Genomic DNA, 26,868 nt, shown 5'->3' with positions numbered 1-26,868 from the left:
TCATACCAACATGGTTATTTTTAGTTGATTTTTATCGAAAATGTTATTCACTTCAGAATAAAAATAATCTACTGCCTCATCAACATTATCATAATTGTCTTTCATTTCAAACTTGTCTTCTCTAAACATTGTATAAATCTGTAGAAAATAAGCTTTTTGAAAGTTATAATTTTAATTTGATTCATATTCATTTTTAGTTTTTTGTTTCTTAAATTTTAAAATCACATCCAGCATTAAAGCTGGGTGATGTATATCCTCGTTAAAAAAATGGATTGTAAGTTCTAGTTAATTTTATCGCCTCTTCCACATTTGTTAATACCAAATCTAACATTTTTCCATTTTCAGTACTTACATCATTTATTGATTTTAAACCATTCACAGTAATGAAATATGCAAGCATATTTTAACATACCCCATCCTGATTAAGATCATAGGTAGGACCACTAATATGCGTCAGATTAAAATCACCCACTATAATTACATTTTTTAATGAAAACGTCTACCATAGAATCACAAGCATTAAAGAACGATACATAATCACCATACTTCGAAGGTGATTACTACGTAGCAATTAACAATATAGTATAGTATAGTGTATATATATATATATATATATATATATTACCATTTATATTTACCTTGACAAATAGACTTCCTGTATTACATTTAAATTCTATTTTATTACAAATATAGCCACTAATACACTTCCCCCACCCCTATCTATTCCCTCATCTCTGTAAACAGCATAATTATCCTGATGAATTCAAGAGTATAGACATAACTCTGCAGTCACCTTTCTGCCACTATTATTATATCATACATAGCATACATTGTTAACATAAAATTCGTTTAATTTTATGTTTAGTCCCCTTATATTTTGGAAATATATTAATATATTACTATCATTTATTGCTATTAGTATGTGTTACAAAGTTCTGTTTGACAATTGGGCATTTTACAATTTTAAAACATCATCCATCGTCTTTAATAATACAATATCTCTATTAATATCTCTTTTCTTTAATTTTACCGCTCCAGCATTATCAACCGAAACAAACGCATGACCTTTTTTTTTTTCTTCTTTTACTTCCCTTGCTTGTCCCAAAATTTTATTTCTATATATAGTTAGTCATACTATGATTAACATAGATTGTTTGCATAACATTCAAACCCAAATGGGTTGTATTTAAGTTTTGCTTCACCTTACGACTTTATGCAACCTTTTCCTTATCCGTTCTCCTAACAGACTTAACAATAACATCTCTATCATTTTGATTCGACATCTTTTTCATTCTATGACAAATGTCAACTTCTGGTTTCCACGTACATCGTAAATTTCATTAGAATTACGTGTATAATATTGATCAATCCCATCTAATTGCAAACGGTATTCAGCTAATTGATTCTTTAATATTATATTTGCACTCTCTAAAGTTGATTTTTTTTTTTTTTTTTTTTTTTTTTTTTTTTAGCGTACGAATTCAACTTTTTAGATTGTTTTTTGCTTTCAGTGTTTTCATCTAACTTCTCATGTAAAACATTCAGCGACTTTCTCATGTCACATTAAGTTTCTCTATTCTGTTTCCCTAAATTTGCTATTTCTTTTAACTCAATCAGTACTTTGTGAAATTTTTTTCGGATCCGTAATTAAATCTTAGAATACAGTTTCTCCTAACAAACTCTGTCTTACTTTCGAGCAATTGTTACATCACCATTTCAGATTCTTCGACTTAATATACTTTACATCATCTTTCAAACTAATACATCTCATGTGAGCATAATTCAGGCACTGCACACACTGTATTTTTGACCAATCCTGACGAGTAACCGACTTATTGCACTCTAAACAAACACTAATATACCAGCAAATTTTGTTGTATAAAATTGTAAATTGTAAGATAGATATTTTCAGAATTTTTGGAAAATGTCTCATTTAATGCTGTTGGAATTAGAAACAGGAATAGAAATTTATTTAAATATGATATTTCAAGAACTGAAAAATTCAAGAACTCTCCTTTAGTACGTTTGTGCAAATTATATAATGACCTATCAACTAAAATTCCAGTTTTGGATTTAGAAGTTCCCTCGACAGCGTTTATAAAAATCATAAAATCTATAATTAAAAATTCAAATGGTTAATAGTATGAATATTATAAAAATATATTGTTGTTTAACTTGAATTTTAGCATTATTTGATACTCGTCATTGTTAATATAATGTTATTAACAAAAATATGAGTTCTCCAACAGGAATATTAGATTATTAGATTACTGGACGGTAGATTTTTGTATTGTGTATCGATTTATGTGGATTACTTCTTTTCATTGTCTGGTTTTATCTTCATACTCTTTATTTTGTTTCTCTACTATGCATGTAATTAATATTTGTGTGTTATTTAACATGTACAATATTTTATTGTATTGTGTTATCGAGATTTTCTTCGTGGTCAGAATTTCATGTAAACATAAATGCATCACTCATTTTTCTTTTGTCTTTCTTTTTTCTCCCTCTTTTTCCCAGCTGTGGCACGAAGAAACTCGATTTATCCAATACTTATACTTAATCACAATCGCAGCTGGGAAGCGGCGGATAAAGATATAATGATTCTCTATTCTGTTTCCCTACAGAATAGAGAATCATTATGTAAGTGAATGGATATGTAAATGTACACATGTGCTTTAAACGTCAACAACAAGCTAAAAATTAATATTATGAACAAATGAAGAAAAATTCAATTTGCAATGTATAACACATATAATGACACTCGATATGAATTATACTACACTCAAAAATTACATTGAACTCACAGGCAAACAAATTTCTATCTATGATATTTACGGCCGTTCACGACTCTAACTTGTGGTGACTTGGTGGCATGATTAATTGTTTGGACTAATTGTTTGATTAATTATATCATGCTCACTATGATCAAGGGTCGTCGTGGTCCTGGTGTTGAGTCCCAAGTAATCACAAAGATTCCACGATAAGCTGCACAGATGATGATCCTAATTTTTCCATCGGATTTCTACTTCTAGATGCTTCAGGCAACGCCAAATTACTCAGCACTCGGAGGCTTACACGGGCATCGGGATTTGTGAAACTACTGTAGCTACCACTGCGCTTTAATAAACTAGATCGTCAAAAATTGATTCGAAAGCCCACTTTGATGCTCGAATATATACAGTGTAGTTTTGAATAAATATTTAAGCTCAAAATACTCAACCCAGGCAGGGGAGTTCACTTCACACGAAAAATATAGAACAGCTTCGATCAGCACGGACGCGAGAAGTCCGGCTTCCAACTACACAAGCGCGCGAATAATCTCGTTTGTCCAACTGGCTTCAACATACAGCAAGGCGTGGGCGGAAGGAAAAAGTCCCGAAAGTCCAAACCCAAGGGGCAGTCACAAAGAATGTAGACATCATACGAGCAGCTTCCCTGTTTCTTAACCATATATGGTCGCAGGATTGGAGCTAAACGCACCAACACGTAAGTTGGCATACCAAATTCATGAGAGAACAGCTTCAAGAACCTTCTTTCATATACGAGGCTTGGTCAATTAGCTTCAAAATTTGACACTGTCTTTCCCATTTCAATTAAATGCGATAGATGGGCTTGGGGGCTAATGACAATTGCTTATTGATATATTATATATATATATCTAATTTATGTAAGCAGTATAATTGGAGCTATTTACTCTGTTGAAGGCATAAATAAATAAAATTTTAAAAAATCAATCTATATCTTCGTCTGAAATTACTGAGAAAAACAGGAAATGGCTATTGAAAACTCCAGGTGTGAACCTGTGTTTTGCAACAATTCTATTAGCAATATTACAACACATTCTTTCATAAGTTGCCTCCGTAGTCAAGTGGGTTTAGTAATGTTGTTGAAATTCTAGAATCAAAGGGAAGCAGTTAGTCTAACTGCGGAAGGTTCTCTTGTTTCAGTATATGGGAAACTTTATTTTAAATTATAAAGTTCGGTTTTGAAGTGTTTGGAAAAACAAAATCAGATGAACTGACACATTTCAAAACTCAGTCACGTTTATCTGCCATGTCCATCATTTATATACGAAGACGCTAGAATGAGAAACGTTTACACTTTATAATGAAAACAGATTTCTGAATTGAAACGAACCTGAAACCACGTATCTAAAATGAAAATTATTCGTGTTCCTGATACCTATTCCTACATATTATATATAGTGAAAGAGTTAAAATATATATGCCTGCATTTTTCATTTAAAAAGTTAGTGTAATTCGTAATCTGGATTTTTATAAAGCGATTTGAACAATCATGTACAAAACACAGAATGGGATAATTGTATTTTCGTTTCTGGAAATATTGGTCTTTTTCAAACTTTTTCGAGCTTTTTTTCACCGTCTTCGAACAGCATAACATGCATAGGCCAGATGTTTGAACGAATGCTTGTATAAAGGAAGACGATAGCACGAGTCAGTAAAATTAGACCAAAAGGCATTTCAAGCTATTGCAAATTATATCACAGGTGGCAGTGTTGCAGACTCGATATTATAATAACTAAAATTCATGCTCGGTCGTTTGGTATTAGTATACAAGAACAAATGTATATAATTATTTTTTAAAAAATATTGTTCTTCGTATTAGTAATTGGAAAAACATATGACTTCATGACTACATGATAAAGCTACCTGTGGAAGTCTCGACAGTTAAAAGAAGCTATGTAGTAATGAAGACCATGAATAAAAAATATAGAGAGAGCGGTATTATAGTAAGAAAATCAGTTTAATGTTGCACTATGGCGAGTGCATACGTCAAAAATGAAGGAATGTGCTATAATAGTTGTCATCGAACTCTTCGAGAACTGGCACCCAAGACTTACCTTTGCTTGCCTTAAGTTGTAACGTTGCAGAATTAAGGTAAAAGTTCTTTGCATGCATGAGCGCAATACATAATTGCAAGTACAGTACAAGCATAGTTAAAGCAAGAGTGCATGAAGCAAAATGGATAATTGGAATTTTACAGGGTTAAAAAAGAAATTACTTGAAACTAGTGAAAAATTAAAAGTATTTTTAAAAAATGTGTTAATTTATACAAGGACATTTTTTATATCATAGGCTTATCCTCGGGTGGGAAGAGAACTGTTGGAGGTCAGAAGTTTGTAATAGTTTTTTGGAAGAATGACAAGTGAATTTAGAGGTGTGGAACATGGACCAAGAGGACAGGGGATGTGTACTTCTCGTTACAGAAAATGCTCTTAAGAGATTTATATCTAGGAAAGTTATTTAAAATAATTTAAAAGAAAGGGTAGCGAACAAACATCAAAGCCTAGGAAATTTAGTTTTAAATAGTGCCCAAGAGAACAGTGAAATCAGTAAATACTTCAGCTGAAAACGCAAAGGTAAGTAAAATATTTGCTTTTATTTTTAACATATGTTTTTGGGTTTGCGAATTGCCTGTTTTATATATGTATGTAATTAATAACCACTGCCATGACAGCTCTTGTGACCCTTAACCGTTCCGACACCGTTTGTTAGCGACTGGTTGAGCATGTTTAGCGCGTTGCGTCGCTTTGTCTCAAACAAGCGTATCAGGAGCTTTCTAGACGTAGTGGCCGTCACGCCTGTTTTTTATTCACGTGACCCCACAGTCTGCCTCACGACGTCAGTGCATCGTCACTAAGTTCCGCGAAAGAAGATCGAGGCGAAGGTTGCGCCAAATTCGTGTTTCTGAAACCACTACAGATGTCCAATTATGTTCAGGTCTGGGGATTGGGCAAGTCAGGGGAGGTGTTCATTTCTATCCTCAATGTTTCTCAAACTACGCCACAACAGCTATAGCTGTATGAATGGGCACATTATCGTCCTGAAATCATCTTGCCAGCAAACGTCGTGTGAACCATAGGATGCGCTTGTTTCCCTAAATGACATAATCAGCGTTACAACAGGGTGCATTGAAAACCGGGATATTTTGGCCCACAGCTTCACAGAGCTCCCTCTTAAATCTCAAGGTTTGGTGGAGACACTGCAGATCATACACTTCTTTGGGCCTCCGCTACACTAACACAGCCCATGATTTGAGATCAAGTGAACGATGACTCATCCGACCATATGACACGTTTCCAGTCATCGGGGGTCCATATTGCATGTTCGTGTCTGCAATGGCATCGTGCTAAAGGGTGGTAGTTCTTCATCAACTGTTTTGCCATTTCAACCCGATCTGTGTGTCCATGTCATGTAACTCGCGGCAGTCTGTGATTGTCGACGTAGACTGTGGGAGATTTTATTGTGAGTTCCTCACCGCCACTTGCACCGCAATGACACGACGGTTCTGAGTGGTGATAATCCGTCTTAATGCTCGCAAGACTCGTTACCGAGTTTTTTTCTTTATCTTTCGCGATATGGTTTTGCAATGAGTTTGTTAAGTCACGACCTTGAACACTGTCTTTCGTGACACATTTGCCAGTTTCGTCATGCTGGACCACATAGCCGTGCGCCAACAATGTGTAGAAGTCAGAGAAGCCCAGTTTGAACTGCCACTGTCTGGTCATACACTGCACTTTGCTATTCTACTGTTCTTCACACAATGGAGAGTGTACCCTATTCCACCACCACCAACCGCCTTACCGTTGTCAACCCAGGCACTGACGTGTGTCCAACTCCAGATGTTACAATTATTTTGGTAATCATCTGTGTATATATAAACTACTCTTCCTTGAGCTCATGCCATTTCTCTCCAGCGAAAACAATGATTTTTTTAAAATAGTGTAATTGTACAGTTCGCGGCGTAGAAAATGTTACAAAAAGTTGCTGACAAACTCTTGCGCCGTGTGCTAATGCATTCAGAAACACACGTCTCAATCGACTACATGCTCCTAACATTCAATCCATCTCCTCCCCTTCTCCTCTTCTTGTCTAAAGCACTCTGTGTGACGTAGTATACTCTTTCCATTCAGAGGGGCAAAACCGGAACCATGTTTACAATCTTTATACTTCTAAAACCGTCTCTGTCATTCGTTTGTTCTGAAATTCCTTTGTAGAGCCTGAATAATAAAACTTGTCACAAAATGTTCCCATAGTTTCAAAATTGCCTTTTTTGCATGCTTTCCCTTCTTCAAAGATTGCATATCATATCAAGATAGGAAGACGGTCCTTGTGAAATCTACGGAAATTCTCAATCATGGCAGTAGGTTTTATTTTTTCCAGAAGTCTGTAATGCGGATGCAGAGCTTTAAAAACTACTGACAGAAATGAGTGTTATTCAGTGATTAATTTCATATTATTTCGCACTAATTCCAAGCAAATGTTCCAGGGCGTGATTTGGGCAGGACAGGAGGGTGTAATTCCTAGTGTTGTAAATAAAAAAAAAAAAAAAAAAAACGTTCGTATTTTTCCAGAAATGTACGTTTTTTTTTAGAAAAAAAAACATTGCCTCTTGTTTTTTTCTAAATTTCGTTTTTTTTTTTTTAATAGTCATTTCTAATGCATCTTACGTCTATTTAAGTATTAAATATTTTTATATAGGTATAATCACCGTAAAATGCAACATAAATTAAACGCTAGATACTGATACGCTACAAATATTTTACAATTTACATGAATGCCATACCTATTAACAATTCGGGTTTCACCAGTTTTCGTCAATATCAACTAAGAAATAAAAGTAGAAATGAATGCCTTTAATAAGTACGAAAATAATGTCACGAACAGTATAAAATTCTAATAACTTGTCTAAAGGTAAAAACTAATACTAATTTGCCTAATAGTATTTTTCTAAATGTCATATATAAATAATTTGTCGACTTATGATATACCGGCTCTACCATATATGCAACACGGTGCATTTGCGTGGAGCGGCAAGTTTGGATGGTCCGGTAAAATCTGTCATTATTTAAATTAAATATTTCTTGTTGGAAACAGACTTCGTGATGATGGTAGTTACATTTATTAAGCTGACCTTCTATTTGAATACTACATTCATAAGTTATGTTTAGGTTGCATTAGTTTAAGGCCACATGGACAATGCTAAAGCAAATGGTCGAATAAATCCGAGCACAAATTGCTTGATTGTTGCCAAATGCAAGAATTCAGTTCTCGAATAGTAGTGAATATCTGTTCCATTTAGTAAGTTACCACAGTTTTGATATGACAACTAGTCTTTTTTTTTTTTTTTTTTTGTCAGAAACAAGTTCCTTATCATTGAAGATAGAAACAAGTTTTTTTTAAAAATGTTAACAGGTATTGAAGGGAAATCAAGAAATAAAGATAAAAGAGCTAGTTGCACTGGAATTGCAAACTGATACATTGAGATTGAAGCTCGATAGTGAATTCTATAAAAAGGATAACCATTTTTCCTCTGCAGGTGTGTTTGCTTTATCTTTCACTAACGTAATAGATTAATATTAAAAAAAAAAAAACAGACACAACGGGATTGCATTTTTAGTAAGTATTTAAGCCTTTCTGAGTGCAACTGCACTTACCCTCACCTTTGTTCATGCTGGAGTAGCATACTTAAAATCACAACCTTTAAGATTTGTTCTTTCTGGAGAAAGGGGGAGGCGGCAAATTATGCCATTGCATGGGGCGACAAATTGACTAGGACCGGCCCTGATGACATGTATATAAAAGACATGAATATAGGATGACACAATTTGAAGCAATGCAGGGTGTTTCAAAATTAATATTTGGGTTTTGAAACTTTGTAGTATCTATTACAATTAACTTACAATTATAAATATTATATCAAATGAAAGAGCAACTCAAACAGTTTTGTACGCACGCATGTACATGCATTGTTTCTTCTGTCTGCCGTTAGAAAGAGCAAGCAGCAAAGATGTAGACTAGAGAGCAGAAAGTTATTTGTGTTTTAATAAAGACTGAATATGTACAGTGCAACGGTCTGTGTGAAGAATATTAAGGAGACGCGTGCAACTACGTCCTTATCGTTTGCAGTTGCTACAGGTCTAAAGCCTACAGACTACGCTTTACGTGCCAATTTCGCAAGTGAAATATTGCTGCATAGCAATGAAGATTTTCTGGATCGTGTCGTCTTCAGTGATAAATCGACATTTCACCTAAGAGCTAATGTGAACACTCATAATGTTTCTATCTGGCCGTCAGCAAATCCTCAGGAGATGGTACACTTGAAACGAGACTCCCTAAATTGAATGTGTTTTGTGCCATATGCGGAAAGTTTATGGGCCTTTCTCGCCTATCGACTAGATGTGTGCCGTGTGACAAATGAATCTCACATTGAACACTTGTAGCAAAGACTGTTTGAGGTGCTCTTTTACTTGATGCATTGCTTATAATTGTACGTAAAATGTAATAAGTACTACGAAGACTTAAAACCCCAAAATTCATTTTGAAACACTCTGCATTTCTCACCAACAGTGTTGGAACTAAGATGTAAAAAGGAGAGAAAACTTTCCTTATAAAGTTATTGTTTACAACAACTATATTATTATTATTAGTCGAGACTATAACTACAACAACAACACGAGTTAGTAGTCAAAAAAATGTAATCAAATGTATACTCGGTGGCCCAGGTAGCCAAAGTGGCACACACGGGTGTCATTTGTTTAATCCGCCCCTGTGTGGACACTAATTAAGATATCGGGATATTATTCTTGCAAAATATGGTTGGACTATAGTTTATCATATTTTTTTTTTCTTCTGGTGTCGAATTTCCTTCTCAAATTTCACCCCAGTCAAAAATTCGAGAATTTCCTAATTTCGAATTTCCTTTACTTCTTTTTTCCCTGTAGCTTCCTTCGTTGTAGAAAGACCTCCTTATACTTGCCAGGTAGATACCTCGGATGGATACCTAACTGTTGACATCAATTGGACGGGCCTGCGCGCAGTGTTGCCAATTAGGGAAATTAAAATTTTCCTAAATTTGGGGAAAAAATTAGAAATTTTTGTTTATAAATCCGTACCTATACGTCTGAGTGCAAGTCAACTTACGCCAATCGAACATTTGTCCTTACTTAACAAACGCAAGTACAGATCGTTACAATGGGGTAATTAGGGAACGCACGAAAAATTCGTATTTAGGTTCTAACCCTTGATTTTTCTTGTTTTTCCCTACTTTTCTGTTTACAGTAATATATTTTTGGCAATTAGAAGATTTGTTCCTTAAATATCGTCGTGTACCAATGTTTAATTTAAGATAGTTTGCGTCTGTCTGGTAGCAGTGTTACCAGCTACAGAAAATTTTTAATTCCAGATTTTAGGGGGAAATTTTGGAAAAATTATGTTTTGTCTCTATTATTTCCCTCTTGTTGGCTATATCGGACCAAACGTACCAGTATCTGGAAGTCTCGTCTTTGCTCTACACAACGCATTATAGAAAGTTTCAATAGGATAATTAGAGGAAGTACAGTAGACCTTGTTCTCTAATTAGGAAGATAACTGTGATTTTTTTAAAAGTAGAATGTATATTTTTTTATTGACATGCTTACTTTATTAGATATCGTCACAATACTTGTAGGATATATTAGAGGGATACCAAAGCTTATTTTAAGATAGTTTGTGTGTGTCTGGTAGTAGTGTTGCCAGCTACAGAAAATTTTAATTCCAGATTTTAGGGCAAATTTTGGAAAAAAAATCCTTTTTTTTATTTCTATTATTTCCTTCTTGCTGGTTACATTCGAACAAACGTACCAGTGTCTAACAGCCTCATCCTTAGCCTACACAGCGCACCATAAAAAGTTTCACTAGAATAATTAGGGAAAGTACAGTTGAGGTTTATAATAAACCATGTTCTGTAAGTGGTAAGAAAATGGTGAATTTCTGAGGTAGAATGAGATTTTTTTTTTTTAAATTTCATGATTACTTTGTTATATATCGCCATGATACTTGTAGGATATATTCTTGGAGTACTAAGGGCTATTTTCAGATAGTTTTCGTCTGTCTGATGGCAATGTTTCCAGCTAAAACAATTAATTCCCGCTTTTAGGTGAAAAATTCGGAAAATTTCCCTCTTCCTCTCTCTTATTATCCTCTTACTTGCTACATTGAAACAAACGTACCACTACCTGAAAGCTTCCTCTTTGTCCTACAGAACGCACCATAAAAAGTTTCAATAGGATAATTAGAGAAGCTGTAGCCCGGCAGTTTGATTTTTGCTTGTGAGGCGTAAAAAGTGTCAAAATTTCATGTGTATGACAGAATTTTTTCTTTCCCTCTTTGGATGGAAGCAAGCGACTTCAGGATTTCACTGTACCTTGTCAACACACCAAAGATTTTTTTAGTTGACTTGAACCCATATAGCAGCAGTGGTACTAGATACAAAAAATTTTGAAATTCAGTTAGGGAATTTTTTGTAAATTTTCACCCCTACATTTCCCACCCATTGGCAACACTGCAAGGCAACTTACACCAAAAGATAGCCACATCCATTTTCTAAAAAGCAAGGCCTTAACCATATCAATCGAATGAATGGTTTTTGAGCAATAAGTCACTAACTGGAAATGTAGGAAAACGCCAAAAATGACCTGGTGCCAAAAGGAATAATCACACAATTTTGCTAGTATATAGGTGCAAAGAAACAAAAGATTTGTAAGTTACGTGGGCTTCGACTTAAGTTCTGTTGATTATTTCAATAATCTGCGACGTAAATCAATAAATAATAGTTACCAGAAAAAAAAAAAACAACAACAACAACAGAAATTTGAAAAAAAAAACATGAAAAAGAACGATGTTTTTTATTGAAAAAAAATCTTAACAGAAAAATAAACTTTTTTTTTTTTTTTTTTTTTTACAACACTAGTAATTCCCCACTTCCTTGAGTGTGAAAAACACAAATTGTTTGATCACATGTGTAGTAAAACACTGATATAAATAGTGAAACTCTTATGTCGGTGGAGAATCCTCCCTCCGAACAAAATCTAAAATGACACTGCATTTACCAACAAACGTATAGAGTTACGACAGCACTTTGCAAGAGCGCTTACATTTGGTTTCAAGAGTCGAAGGTTTGATCTCAAGCCATGTGCTTTTATAGTTGATGACATTGAGGGAGAGAGAGATTCAAATATGGAGACAGAGAGAGTTGATTTACATACGCAAGTTTAGAATTGGAGAAAAAATGATCGGACACCATCCATATTATAACGAAATTTGTGATTTTGTGAAACAGAAGAAGAAAAGTTTCTGAACTACGAGGACCACATCCGGCAGTTGTCAAATGTCCCAATAATTTTTTCATGCATCAGTATCACTACTGTAGGGTTCTACTTTGATTGAATGATTTGGACCTCAGCGTCCACTTCAATCCTAGGCTATTGAGACATGGACCTACAGCTTAAGCTGGGAGCCGACCCACCTGAGCTCCCACCGGGAATTGAACCCAGGTCTACCGCACCAAAGGCGCGTACGTAATCACATAGCAGCAAGGGAAATCTTGTACGGTACTTTATTTGTTTTCTTAGTTGTTATTGTCAGGACCAAAACAAGTGCGTCATTATCTAGGAGGAATCCAAACTTTGAATCAGAATCTTACAACAAAGTGAATCTTTCAATTTCATAAGAATACGCCTAAGTGATTTCTTCATTACTTTTTCCGTCTCTAGCTTAGCCGTTAGTCCCTCATTTCTCGACATCTAATCTTGTATAAGTCTTGTGTTTTTCTTTTTCCTTTCCTTTCCTTTCCTTTCCTTTCCTTTCCTTTCCTTTCCTTTCCTTTTCTCTCTCAATTCCGGCTTCTGATTTTTGACAGAGGTCCGATCATTCATCCAGGGTGATCTTAGACTAAAGCTTATCTTTCGGCGTAAAAACTATATTTGAGATCTTTTAAATTCAGGATGATATAATCTAAGTTCATCGTAGAATCCTGAAACTCTTTCCGAATTCAATCCAGCGAAACAAGTACGTTGTTCCAAACACCCAACGAAATTAGAAATCTGTAATTCATCATCATTTCGTCTAATTGTTCTACATCATTCCTTGTTTCATTGTTCTCTCTCTCTCATCTGTCATGAGCTGAAGAATTCAAAGTGCACTTCTTCAGTGTGCTTAATGATGGATTTTCATAGCTTTTACTCTTGCATTCCATCTAGTCTCTGACTCCGACTTTACAGCTGTAGGAACAGTAGTTTTCAGTTTTTGCTAGCGCTGTATTGAACGAACTAAGAATTCTTTTGGATCAAGAAAATCCAAAGCTTGTACAGAGTACAGAGCTTGTTGTACTAAAACACATTACTGTCAGTGGATCTTGTTTCGCTTCATGTATACTCATCAAGTTTGTTAGTAATTGTCACAGTTTGCAAACATATCAGATATTCTCCTTCTTAATTATTTGATTACAGCACTTCATGTTCTTCTAACACATCCACGTTATCATAACAATAGGACCAAGAGTCTCTTGTGTGCGTCATCGAGCTCTAGTTGCTTCAAGAACCAAGCGTTACATATTCTTCTGCCTTATTTCTGTAAAACCAAGGAAATACTTTCTCACGTGTACTGTTCTTCTTCTCAAAATGAATCGCTGCATAGCTTGCTACTTGTAACATTTGCTCTTGGTATCTGATCAGAATATTAAGGTATAGTGCTTAGCTTTTTAGACTTTCTAGTTGACGAATCTCTACTGAACAGGATGTCATTAGGTGGATGAATTCATTCTAAATGCTGGGAGAAAGTTAAGATATTGATCCAGGATGTTTTTCTGCTTGAAGTTGGTTTTCTTTCAAAGTTAAATCGTGAACGAAAGTAGTTTGATTAATGGTAGGAAATTGCCTACGTTTGAGTTATTCTAAGTCTAAAGGCTGTATTGTAGTAAGGTTTGTGTAGGAAGGAATTTTACGCAACAAGTAATAATCTCTTGAAAATGTTACGCCACTTCCCTTTTCCTTGAAATCTATGTTTGAAGTTCCGCATTAATACATCTGTAATTTCTGTTTTTGAGGTGTTTGAAAAAAAATGTCTCCATTTGTTAAAGAAAACAAATGTCATCATTTTCATTAACACTCATCCTTTCTTGTGCTTCCCATGTTTAAATTCGGTTTCATGTTCTTATGCAAACTGGTGACTTGATGACAAGAGAAAGAGAAGAAAGGAAAATAAAATGCCGATCTTTTAGGAGAATAGAGTAGCATGGATAGACTACTACTTCTTCACGACCGTTGCCTACTTTTTCTTTTAAATCAAATTCCTTCACTGTGTTCGGTATCACCGCTTCCATAAGCTGTTACAAACAACCTCAGTTTCAGTACCAAAATCGGGAGTTTATGCAAGAATGTTTGAAGCACATGGAAGTCATTCGCTCTGAGAAGAACCTAGCACCAGTGAAAAGCTGTTATCTGCCACACCATGCCATTCTGAAGTCAACCAGTTCTACAACAATGCTGCTAGTGGCCTTTGATGGAAGTGCCAAGACAGCATCCTGTGTGTCTTTGAATGAAAAACTGATGGTAGGTCCAAACTTACAAGAATATATTTTTCTTCTCCGTTTTGCGAACATTTCAAAGATATGTCGAGCAGTATTGGTGAACAGGAAGCGTGTGAATTATCAAAGAATTGTATTGCGTGATTCTCCGAGTTCCCCTATAGAAGACTACAAAATGAAGGCGCGAACTACTCCTTAGCAGCAAGTCGTACTAAGAGACTTCTTCATGGACAACTACCTTGGTTGTTGTCCCGGGTTCAAACCCTGCTCCCGCCAAGTGAACTTTGTGGTGGATAAACACCGTGTGTGTGGGTTTCCTCGGGGTTCTCCCATTTCCTCCCACTTTATTCATTCCACCATTTCATTCATTTCTCAATCACCGTCTCCTTTAGCCTAGCCGGCATAACCGTTGGACGTAAAACCCCCATTTTTTTAACCTTGGTTGTTGCGAGAGGGTGAGTGACGCAATCAAGCTTCAACAGCAGCTAATCCAACTATTAGGAAGAAGAGGATTTGAGCTCAGGAAGTGATTGTCTATTGAACCGGAAATGCTTCAGGCTGTACTTCCTTCATGTGTGAGATTGATATGTCTCCCCAGTTCGATTAGGACAGCACAATCAAAACTCTAGTGTCTTTAGATGTGCAGCTGTCACCAGCGGGTAACGAGTTAGATTCAACGTCTCCCATCCTCTCAGTGATAGATGTGGACCAAATGAATGATGTTATCGGAGATTACTAAGATCTTTGAACCACTTGGTATTTTCTCTCATGTCACGATCAACTCCAAAATACTCGTGGGGAGAATGGAAGTATTGTTAAGTTAGCTGCTGCGAAAACAAAGGTCTCACCATTCAAAACAGTGTCCCTCTCTCTCATGGAGTTGTTTGTTGCAGTGCTTTTGACAAAGTTGTTGAAAGCAATTTCTAGGGCCGTTGTATTTGAGGTGCAAAAAGTGGAGGCATTTACTGATTCAACCTTTGTGTTGGCTTGGTTAGCATCCTCCCCTGACAAATATAAGACATTCGTTGCTGACCGTGTAGCAGAAATACAGAGAACCGTCCCCTCAGTGCAGTGGAATTACGTTGATAGTTCCCAAACTTCAGCTGCTTTTGCCTCAAGGGATATTAGCCCTGCCGAGCTAGTGTGCTATTCTTTGTGGTGGAGTGGGCCTACGTGGTTGTATATTGTAGTGTTGGCAACAATTGTATACACGACTCCAGAAGTGCATTACCACCTGCAAGTCTCCTTTTCCTGCAATAGCAGGCAACCCAAAAAGCTCTCGGTTCGGTTGGTTGCGAATTCGAAAGGCGTTGGACCAAATCTCAATTTTGTAACAAATATATCAGTGTGGCAAACTGCAAATAAGAGAATAAAACAAATTGTTAAGAATTACAATTTTATTATTATGACGGAGTTTGATGACAACAAAAGTTACAAAATGATCTTACTTAAGCAGTTCAAACAAGATGAGTGGCAAGAAGCAGATATCAGAGGAAACCACTTCTCTCCTTCCATCCCGGAAAAAGAATCTCATAAAAAAAAAGTTATATAATGTAAAGGTTTAATATAAAAGCCAATCCCAAAATTTTCAAAGTTGACACCCGAAAGGCAAGAACAACTGAACCAAAGTGAATGAAATTGTGCACAGATATTGCAGACGTAAAATGAGGGAATACGGGAGTAGTAGGGGTCCGCGTTCGCCCGAATGACTCATCCTCACTCTCTTTTATGACCCGGGTCAAAGTTCAATGACCTTGGCCCAGGGTCAATGACCTAGGGGTACATAGGACCACCCCCTCTAGATTTTGGCAGGGGTACCATGGCCCACCCCCTAAATTTTGGCAGGGGTACATAGGACCACCCCCCTTAAATTTTGGAAATTGCCAAATCTAAAAATTTGGTATGGTAGCCTAGGACCATAGTATGTACCTCTATCAGTATTGGGTGTCTATGTCGTTCCCTTTTATGGGTAAAAAATTGCCAAAAAGTCAAATTTCGGGGGTTTTTGACCTAATTTATCCCCTTTGATGAGGTATTATTACCCTATATAGTTATATGGGCGTATACAGGGGTCAATTACCTTTTATAAAACATGGGTATATTAATGCACCCCTTAATTATCTTATCGTTATATGGTCACGTATGGGGATTCATTTCCTATCATAAGACATAGGTACGTTTGTGCACCCTGGAGGGGTACTTTGGCACACCCCTTTAATTTTGGAAATTGCCCATTTCATATATTTGGTATTATAGTATAGGACCCTAATATAGATTAGTATAAATTTGGGTGGTTCACCTCGTTCCCTTTCATGGGTACGAAATTGCCAAATTTTAGTACAACCACGTGTTTCGTTTTTGACCTAATTTATCCCCTTGGATGAGGTCCTATTACCTTATATGGTTATATGGTCATGTATATTAGTCCATTTCCTATTATAAGACATGGGTACATTGCTGCACCCTGGGAGGGGATTCGGTATCATAGTACATGCCTCAACATGTATCATGATAAATTTGGGTGGTCCATCTTGTTCCCTTTCATGGGTAAAAATTGCTAAAATATAAACATAAGCAATATGTTGTACCATGTGTTTGGTTTTTGGCCCAATTTCTCCCCTTTTGATGAGGTTTTATTACCTTATATGGTTATATGGTCATGTATATAGGTTCATTTCCTATCATAAGACATGGGTACATTGATGCATCCTTTAAAAATTTGGGAGGGGTATCTTGGCTCATCCACTTGGTTTTAGAAATTGTTTAATATAAGCATTTGGTATCATAGTACAGGTCTTCAATATGTACCACTATAAATTTGGATGGTCCACATCGTTCCCTTTTCATAGATAAAGAACTACCAAAAATCAAATTTCGGAGGTTATTGACCCCTTTGATAAGTATTTAGCACGTTATATGGGTAGGTACAGAGGTTTATTACATTTATATGTTTATGTTCCCTTTTAAATTTGGGAATTATCAAATAACAAAATTCGGTAAACGTTTTCTAGGACCCATTGTAGATGTTGGTGTTCCTCTTAATGCCAAATATTCAAAATTTAAATGTTATTGACCGGCTTTATTATTGAATAAGTACAGGATTTATTACTTTTTTCATAAGACACAGGTGTATTTGTGTACCAATCTTAAATTTTGGAAGGGGTACATTTCTTATTGTCGTATCAATAATTGGTAGTTGTTCTTAAAATTGGATAGTATCTCATTCATTGGGTAAATCATTGTCAAATATGAGTATGATCACGTGATCGGTTATTGACCTATGATGGGATTAGGAGTCCAGGACATTGGTACATTGAAACTTTGTAGGATAATTTGAGAATTGTCAAATGAAATTACGTCATTGGTTTTGATTATTCCCGCCAAATATAAACGTAAGCAAGACGTTGTACCACGTGATTGTCCTTGATGAGGTAGTGTACAGGGATTCATTTCCTTTGTTGTGGTACTTCTTAAGTTTGAGTACACACACTTCTAGAAAACAGTTGGTTCTACTCAGGTAAACAATTGACGGACATTATTGACCTTATTGAACATATAATGATATGATGAACTCTAAGACTTAGGTATATCAAGAGAAGTATTCTTTAAATGTGGGAATGGTGATAAACAGAATTTTAACATAAGGCGCGAAATTTGAAACAATACATTGAACTTTAGTCACAGCTCATAGTCTAAGATCATTGGTGGTGATTGATTTGACCTTGAGCTTTAGAAATCTGATAGCTAACCTTATTGAATCTTATGACTCATAGACGAAAGGCAATACATGCTACAACACTAGCAAAGTTATTGTTAATGCAATTTGATTGGCTGATCACTATCTTTCCTGCAATCTGATTGGTTGATCACTATCTTTCGTGTAATCTGATTGGTTGATGATTTTCAAATCTTTGCTGTATTCAGTTTTAAGTTTTGTTTAACATTTAAAAATCTTGGTTTCGTTCAACATTTTGCACTCACTGATAAATATGATCAACACCGTTTATTTGTTAATCGAATAGTTAAAAACCGGATAAAGTTTGACGGTTAACCGTGAAACGTAAAATTTTTAGTTTGAAATTTTTTGTTTGAAACTTTTTGTTTGAAAATTCTTGCTTTCGAATTTTTGTTTGAATTTTTTGTTTCAGAATTTTGTTTGTAATTTTTGTTTCAGAATTTTGTTTGAAATTTTTTTGACAACTTTTTTCAAAATTTTTTCGATTGAAATTTTTAAAAAATTTTTCGTTTCAAAATTTTGTTTAAAATTTTTGTTTGAAATTTTTCGTTTCCAAATTTTTTGTTTCAAAATTTTGTTTGAAATTTTTTTCGTTTTAAAATTTTGTTTGAATTTTTTTCGTTTAAAATTTTTTGTTTGAATTGTTTTTGTTTCCAAGTTTTTTCGTTTCAAAATTTTGTTTCAAAGATTTTTGTTTGAAAATTTTGTATCAAAGTTTGGTTTGACATTTTTTAAGTTTGTGCACTTATTGGTAAAGAACAGGAACTGTTTAGAACAAAAACCTTTGACAACATTGTGGTGCAACAGTACACGTCAGAACATGATAATGCAACGTCATCAGTTTTGCATTATATATAGTATCGTTCGAGTTAGTATTCATGATAACGTCATCATGGCTACTTGCCTGCAGTTTCTAAACACACGTGATGTGCTGAAATCATTTACTAAGATTACTGATTTACAACAGAATGTACCTTATAGAATCTTAGCTAGCCAAATGATCCCTACAAAGTTTGGATTAAGAATCGTAGTGAAGCTTGAAAATGATAAGAATATAATTTTACCAGCAAGATATTTACCCATGGAAGCATCAAAACAAGAAGAACTGCTGCGTTTCTTAAATACTGGATCTGTATCTTTATGTTATAAAAGACTCTTGGGTCGAAGTCATCAATTTGAATTTAGTACACAGCCAGATTCGTCAGCAATTGTGATGAAATCATGAATTCAAACGTCAGCACATTCCTTTGACGTCAGACATAGTTGTATGAATTTGGTTGGTCAGCATGACGTCAACAACTGTGATGAAATCATGAATTCAAACGTCAGCACATTCCTTTCCAATGACGTCAGCCGTAGTTCTATAAATCAATCAATACACTGTCAGCTCATGAAATCATTTGAGCAAGTGCTTTTTAGGAGGAAAGATGTGTACTTCTAACGATAAAGAGTTCATCTTCGCAAGCTATTATCCAATAAATATATTTCAAACAAAACATGTGATGATTGGTATCAGTGCTAGAACATTTGAACCAGTGATTCGATTGGGCAAAGCAGAACAATTTGGTGTACAACTGACCTGTGAAGAATGGCAAATATTATGTTCACGAATCGACCAAATGAACGATTATTTTCATGATGAGCTAAATGTGACCATAGTCAAATCATTAGGCTCAAATCATGAAGTGGTGCTGCGTACAGTCCTCGAAGAGAAGATGGTGCTGTTACGTAAAAAGAGTACATTTCATGTCCCTCGCAATATGGTGTATCTAACACAAACGGAATGGAACAAATTCATCAGCGTATTTCAGTGTGTGAAACATGCAGTGGAAGTGTGCAACAAAACAAGTATATTCCTGAAAAAGTACTATTTTGAAAAATGTGTTATGCATATTGTACAACATGTATCTAGATATTGTGATGGTTGTCAACATCGTTCGTGGGTGCATACCTGTATTGATAAACAGTTTATTTGTGACCAAATGGACATTGAGTTTCCACCAATTGATATTGCAATAGACCTTAAAAGACTTCAATTGGAATTAAAATTATATGCTAAAAACAAACTAGTGCAAGAAGTTCAAAATACATTGTATCGACAATATCCAGATCCTATATCTGGTATGGATGTATGTGGAGTGTAATAAAATGATTCATTTCAATGAATTGTGTTTTTTTCATTTCAAGTACAACCCCATGTTCTGACGTGTACTATTGCACCACAATGTTGTCAAAGGTTTTTGTTCTAAACAGTTCCTGTGCTTTACCAATAAGTGCACAAACTTAAAAAATGTCAAACCGAACTTTGATACAAAACTTTCAAACAAAAATCTTTGAAACAAAATTTTGAAACGAAAAAACTTGGAAACAAAAACAATTCAAACAAAAAATTTCAAACGAAAAAAATTCAAACAAAATTTTAAAACGAAAAAAATTTCAAACAAAATTTTGAAACAAAAAATTTCAAACGAAAAATTTCAAACAAAAATTTTAAACAAAATTTTGAAACGAAAAATTTTTTAAAAATTTCAATCGAAAAAATTTTGAAAAAAGTTGTCAAAAAAATTTCAAACAAAATTCTGAAACAAAAATTACAAACAAAATTCTGAAACAAAAAATTCAAACAAAAATTTGAAAGCAAGAATTTTCAAACAAAAAGTTTCAAACAAAAAATTTCAAACTAAAAATTTTACGTTTCACGGTTAACCGTCAAACTTTATCCGGTTTTTAACTATTCGATTAACAAATAAACGGTTTTGATCATATTTATCAGTGAGTGCAAAATGTTGAACGAAACCAAGATTTTTAAATGTTAAACAAAACTTAAAACTGAATACAGCAAAGATTTGAAAATCATCAACCAATCAGATTACACGAAAGATAGTGATCAACCAATCAGATTGCAGGAAAGATAGTGATCAGCCAATCAAATTGCATTAACAATAACTTTGCTAGTGTTGTAGCATGTATTGCCTTTCGTCTATGAGTCATAAGATTCAATAAGGTTAGCTATCAGATTTCTAAAGCTCAAGGTCAAATCAATCACCACCAATGATCTTAGACTATGAGCTGTGACTAAAGTTCAATGTATTGTTTCAAATTTCGCGCCTTATGTTAAAATTCTGTTTATCACCATTCCCACATTTAAAGAATACTTCTCTTGATATACCTAAGTCTTAGAGTTCATCATATCATTATATATTCAATAAGGTCAATAATGTCCGTCAATTGTTTACCTGAGTAGAACCAACTGTTTTCTAGAAGTGTGTGTACTCAAACTTAAGAAGTACCACAACAAAGGAAATGAATCCCTGTACACTACCTCATCAAGGACAATCACGTGGTACAACGTCTTGCTTACGTTTATATTTGGCGGGAATAATCAAAACCAATGACGTAATTTCATTTGACAATTCTCAAATTATCCTACAAAGTTTCAATGTACCAATGTCCTGGACTCCTAATCCCATTATAGGTCAATAACCGATCACGTGATCATACTCATATTTGACAATGATTTACCCAATGAATGAGATACTATCCAATTTTAAGAACAACTACCAATTATTGATACGACAATAAGAAATGTACCCCTTCCAAAATTTAAGATTGGTACACAAATACACCTGTGTCTTATGAAAAAATTAATAAATCCTGTACTTATTCAATAATAAAGCCGGTCAATAACATTTAAATTTTGAATATTTGGCATTAAGAGGAACACCAACATCTACAATGGGTCCTAGAAAACGTTTACCGAATTTTGTTATTTGATAATTCCCAAATTTAAAAGGGAACATAAACATATAAATGTAATAAATCTCTGTACCTACCCATATAACGTGCTAAATACTTATCAAAGGGGTCAATAACCTCCGAAATTTGATTTTTGGTAGTTCTTTATCTATGAAAAGGGAACGATGTGGACCATCCAAATTTATAGTGGTACATATTGAAGACCTGTACTATGATACCAAATGCTTATATTAAACAATTTCTAAAACCAAGTGGATGAGCCAAGATACCCCTCCCAAATTTTTAAAGGATGCATCAATGTACCCATGTCTTATGATAGGAAATGAACCTATATACATGACCATATAACCATATAAGGTAATAAAACCTCATCAAAAGGGGAGAAATTGGGCCAAAAACCAAACACATGGTACAACATATTGCTTATGTTTATATTTTAGCAATTTTTACCCATGAAAGGGAACAAGATGGACCACCCAAATTTATCATGATACATGTTGAGGCATGTACTATGATACCGAATCCCCTCCCAGGGTGCAGCAATGTACCCATGTCTTATAATAGGAAATGGACTAATATACATGACCATATAACCATATAAGGTAATAGGACCTCATCCAAGGGGATAAATTAGGTCAAAAACGAAACACGTGGTTGTACTAAAATTTGGCAATTTCGAACCCATGAAAGGGAACGAGGTGAACCACCCAAATTTATACTAATCTATATTAGGGTCCTATACTATAATACCAAATATATGAAATGGGCAATTTCCAAAATTAAAGGGGTGTGCCAAAGTACCCCTCCAGGGTGCACAAACGTACCTATGTCTTATGATAGGAAATAAATCCCCATACGTGACCATATAACGATATAAGATAATAGGACCTCATCCAATGGAATAAATTAGGTAAAAAAACGAAACACGTGGTACAACGTATTGCTTACGTTTATATTTGGGAAATTTTTACCCCTAAAAGGGAACGAGGTTATAGTAATATATATTATGGTCCTATACTATTATACCCAATGTTTAAATTGGGCAATTTCCAAAATTTAAGGGGTGGGCCAAGGTACCCCTCCCAAATTTTTCAAGGGTGCATTAATATACCCATGTTTTATGAAAGGTAATGAACCCATGTATACGTCCACATAACCACATAGGATAATAACCTCATCAAAGGCGATAAATTAGGTCAAAAGACCAAACACGTGGTTGTACTAAAATTTGGTAATTTTGTACCCATGAAAGGGAACGAGGTGGACCACCCAAATTTATAGTGATACATACTATGGTTCTATACTATTATACCAAATGTTTAAATTGGGCATTTTCTAAAAATGAAGGGGTGGGCCAAGGTACCCCTCCCAAATTTTTAAAGGGGTGCACCAATATACCCATGTCTTATGAAAGGTAATAGACTCCTGTATACGCTCATATAAACATATAAGGTAATATGACCTCATCCAAGGGAATAACTTAGGTCAAAAACCCCCGAAATTTGACTTTTTGGCAATTTTTTACCCATAAAAGGGAACGACATAGACCCCCAATACTGATAGAGGTACATACTATGGTCCTACGCTACCATACGAAATTTTTAGATTTGGCAATTTCCAAAATTTAAGGGGGGTGGTCCTATGTACCCCTGCTTGGCAAATTTGTACCCCTAGAAGGGAACGAGCTGGACCACCCAAATTTATCATAATACATGTTAGGATCCAATACTATAATACCAAATGTTTAAAATGGTGAATTTCTAAAATTTAAGGGGTGGGCCAAGGTACCCCTCCCGAGGTGCACAAATTTACCTATGTCTTATGATAGGGAATAGACCCCTATACATAACCATATAACCATATAAGGTAATAGGACCTCATCCAAGAAAATAAATTGGGCCAAAAGAAGAAACACGTGGTACAACGTATTGCTTACGTTTATATTTTGGCAAATTTGTACCCCTAGAAGGGAACGAGGTGGACCACCCAAATTTATCATAATACATGTTAGGATCCAGTACTATAATACCAAATGTTTAAATTGAGCAATTTCTAAAATTTAAGGGGTGGGCCAAGGTACCCCTCCCAAATTTTTTAAACGGGTGCACAAATGTACCTATGTCTTATGATAGGGAATAGACCCCTATACATGACCATATAACTATATAGGATAATAACACCTCATCCAAGAAAATAAATTGGGCCAAAAAAACAAACACGTGGTACAACGTATTGCTTACGTTTATATTTTGGCAAATTTGTACCCCTAGAAGGGAACGAGGTGGACCGCCCAAATTTATCATGATACATATTAGGGTCCTGTACTATAATACCCAATGTTTAAATTGGTCAATTTCCAAAATGTAAAGGGTGGGCCAAGGTACCCCTCCCAAATTTTTCAAGGGGGACATTAATATACCCATATGTTATGAAAGGTAATGGACCCCTGTATACGCCCATATAACTATATAGGGTAATAATACCTCATCAAAGGGGATAAATTAGGTCAAAAACCCCCGAAATTTAAATTTTTGGCAATTTTTTACCCATAAAAGGGAACGACATAGACACCCAATACTGATAGAGGTACATACTATGGTCCTAGGCTACCACACCAAATTTTTAGATTTGGCAATTTCCAAAATTTAAGGGGTGGGCCAAGGTACCCCTCCCAAATTTTTCAAGGGGTGCATTAATATACCCATATGTTATGAAAGGTAATTGACCCCTGTATACGCCCATATAACTATATAGGGTAATAATACCTCATCAAAGGGGATAAATTAGGTCAAAAACCCCCGAAATTTAAATTTTTGGCAATTTTTTACCCATAAAAGGGAACGACATAGACACCCAATACTGATAGAGGTACATACTATGGTCCTAGGCTACCATACCAAATTTTTAGATTTGGCAATTTCCAAAATTTAAGGGGGTGGTCCTATGTACCCCTGCCAAAATTTAGGGGGTGGGCCATGGTACCCCTGCCAAAATTTAGAGGGGGTGGTCCTATGTACCCCTAGGTCATTGACCCCCGGGCCAAGGTCATTGAACTTTGACCCCGGTCATAAAAGAGAGTGAGGATGAGTCATTCGGGCGAACGCGGACCCCTACTACTACGGGTTTCGTATTTTAATGGAGAAAACGGTTGGGTGGTGCACGGACCCCTCCAAAGCTTTGATCATGAAATATTAAAGTGCTACTAACAGTATGTCAGATGTGTGTGAAGGATATGAAGAATTGTAACGAAACTTTGTGTACGGACAATACGCAAAAAATAAACGGATACGAGTTTTTTTTTTTTTTTCTAGAGAAAAACGGTTTTAGATGGCAAAAGCTCCCACCCAAAATTTTGAAAGTTGACGCTCGAAAGGAAAATGAAGTGAACCGAAGTGAATGAAATTCTGCACAGATATTGTAGGACATAAATGGGGGAATACGGGTTTCGTATTTTCCTCGAAAAAAAGGTTGGGTGGGCACGGACCCCTCCAAACATTTGATCACGAAATATCAAAAGTGCTGGTAACAGTATGTCAGATGTGTGTAAAGAACATGAAGAATTGCAACATTACTTTGCGGATGGACAATACGAAAAGAAATAAACGAATACGGGTTTTTTATGTTCTGCATAAAAACGGTTTTAGGTTTCAAAAGCCCCCACCAAAATTTTCAAATTTGACGCCCGAAAGGCAAGAAGTGAACCTAAGTGGGTGAAATTTTCCACAGATAGGGATGGGCACGAGCGGGTTTTCTTTCAAACTCGACTCGACTCGAAACATATCTTTGAGCTTGACTCGAGAACTCGGCTCGAAAAATTTCCTCCAACTCGACTCGAATTTGGTTCGAGTTTCGAGTCGAGTCGAGCTAAAACCAGTCAAATCGAGCCAAATCCTGTGTGTAGTTTCAAGTACTCTCTTCAAGTATCCTACATAGACAATATAATTATTATCAACGATACTACTACTACTACTACTACTACTACTACTAATTATTATTATTATTATTATTATTATTATTATTATTATTATTATTATTATTATTATTACAACAAAAACCACCGTGTATAAACATGAAAGATGGGCGCTTTGTATCTGAATACTAAAAACTGGTTGGCTGTCGACCTCGGTAGTCGTGAAGTCTAGGAGACAAGGACATCGTTCACGAGGTTCCGGGTTTATCTTCCGAAAAAGCACCAGACCCGTTGCCAGACGGTATCAGGTGAGTGATCCCTCCCTCAAGATTAATTGACCTCCCTGGAACTGTGAGTTGTGATAACCTGTGTTTGAGAATTTAATTAAAACATGAATTTTGTTTTCATGATAACTTTACGTCATATATCGAAAACGAGGCAAATCCTGTATGTATGTAGTTTTAAGTTCTCTGAGCATAGATGAATGGAAGGAACAAGCAAATGAATATTAAGGAACACATGCAAATTCAATGTCCACCCTCCACAGAGCTGAAGTCATCCTTAAGGACGAGGGGATAGATAGAAAAAGGAATTAAATTTAATTACAGCAAACTGGCATCTTGGCTTATGCTGTTGGAAAAAGATGGAAGAAAACTGGTAAGGTCTATTTTAATACAGATACCATCCCGACATCGCCTTGTAGATGAGAACAGTTTACCATCTTTTTTTCTTATGTCAAATGAATGGTATCAGGATAAAGTATGCAACGCTCACAAAAAGATGCCGAACCAAACCGAACCTTGTAAGTGCAGTACAAGTCACCTACTAGTTGAAACATTCCGTAAATGCGGCAATTGTAGTATATGTTCCAAGTGTGTTCCCAGGGTCTCACTGATGAAAAAAAAAAAAAAAAAAAAAAACTTTCTAACTAATGTCAAATATTCCTCATATTGGAAAAAATATCCCTACACTTAGTATGGAAAGATATCACATACAGGGCATCCACGGCGGGAGGAGTCACTGTGTCCGGACCCTCCAGATCAAAGGTCGCACTCTTTTTGAATGATATAGGTCTACTTGTGTTTGGCCTGCACAAGGG

At 35.4% G+C, this 26,868-nt stretch overlaps 1 protein-coding gene across 4 annotated transcripts in view; it reads left to right on the top strand.

Annotated features, from left to right (window-relative positions):
* LOC145666523 (uncharacterized) overlaps positions 1–26,868 on the top strand; it is a 216,452-nt gene that overhangs the window by 79,190 nt on the left and 110,394 nt on the right. For 3 of the 4 annotated variants that reach the window (XM_081733816.1, XM_081733818.1, XM_081733817.1), the window contains one exon: positions 5,100–5,383. The exons of the other annotated variant lie outside the window; for it this stretch is intronic. The gene's annotated coding sequence lies outside the window, so the exon portion shown is untranslated. The remainder of the gene's footprint in view (positions 1–5,099; positions 5,384–26,868) is intronic. 4 annotated transcript variants of the gene reach the window in all.

The sequence above is a fragment of the Thermobia domestica genome, chromosome 12 (genome assembly GCF_964235325.1).
Source record: "Thermobia domestica chromosome 12, izTheDome1.hap1.1, whole genome shotgun sequence".
Taxonomy (NCBI): Eukaryota; Metazoa; Arthropoda; class Insecta; order Zygentoma; family Lepismatidae; genus Thermobia; species Thermobia domestica.
The sequence above is the reverse complement of the archived record's forward strand: the minus strand, read 5'-3'. Positions and strand labels throughout refer to the sequence as shown.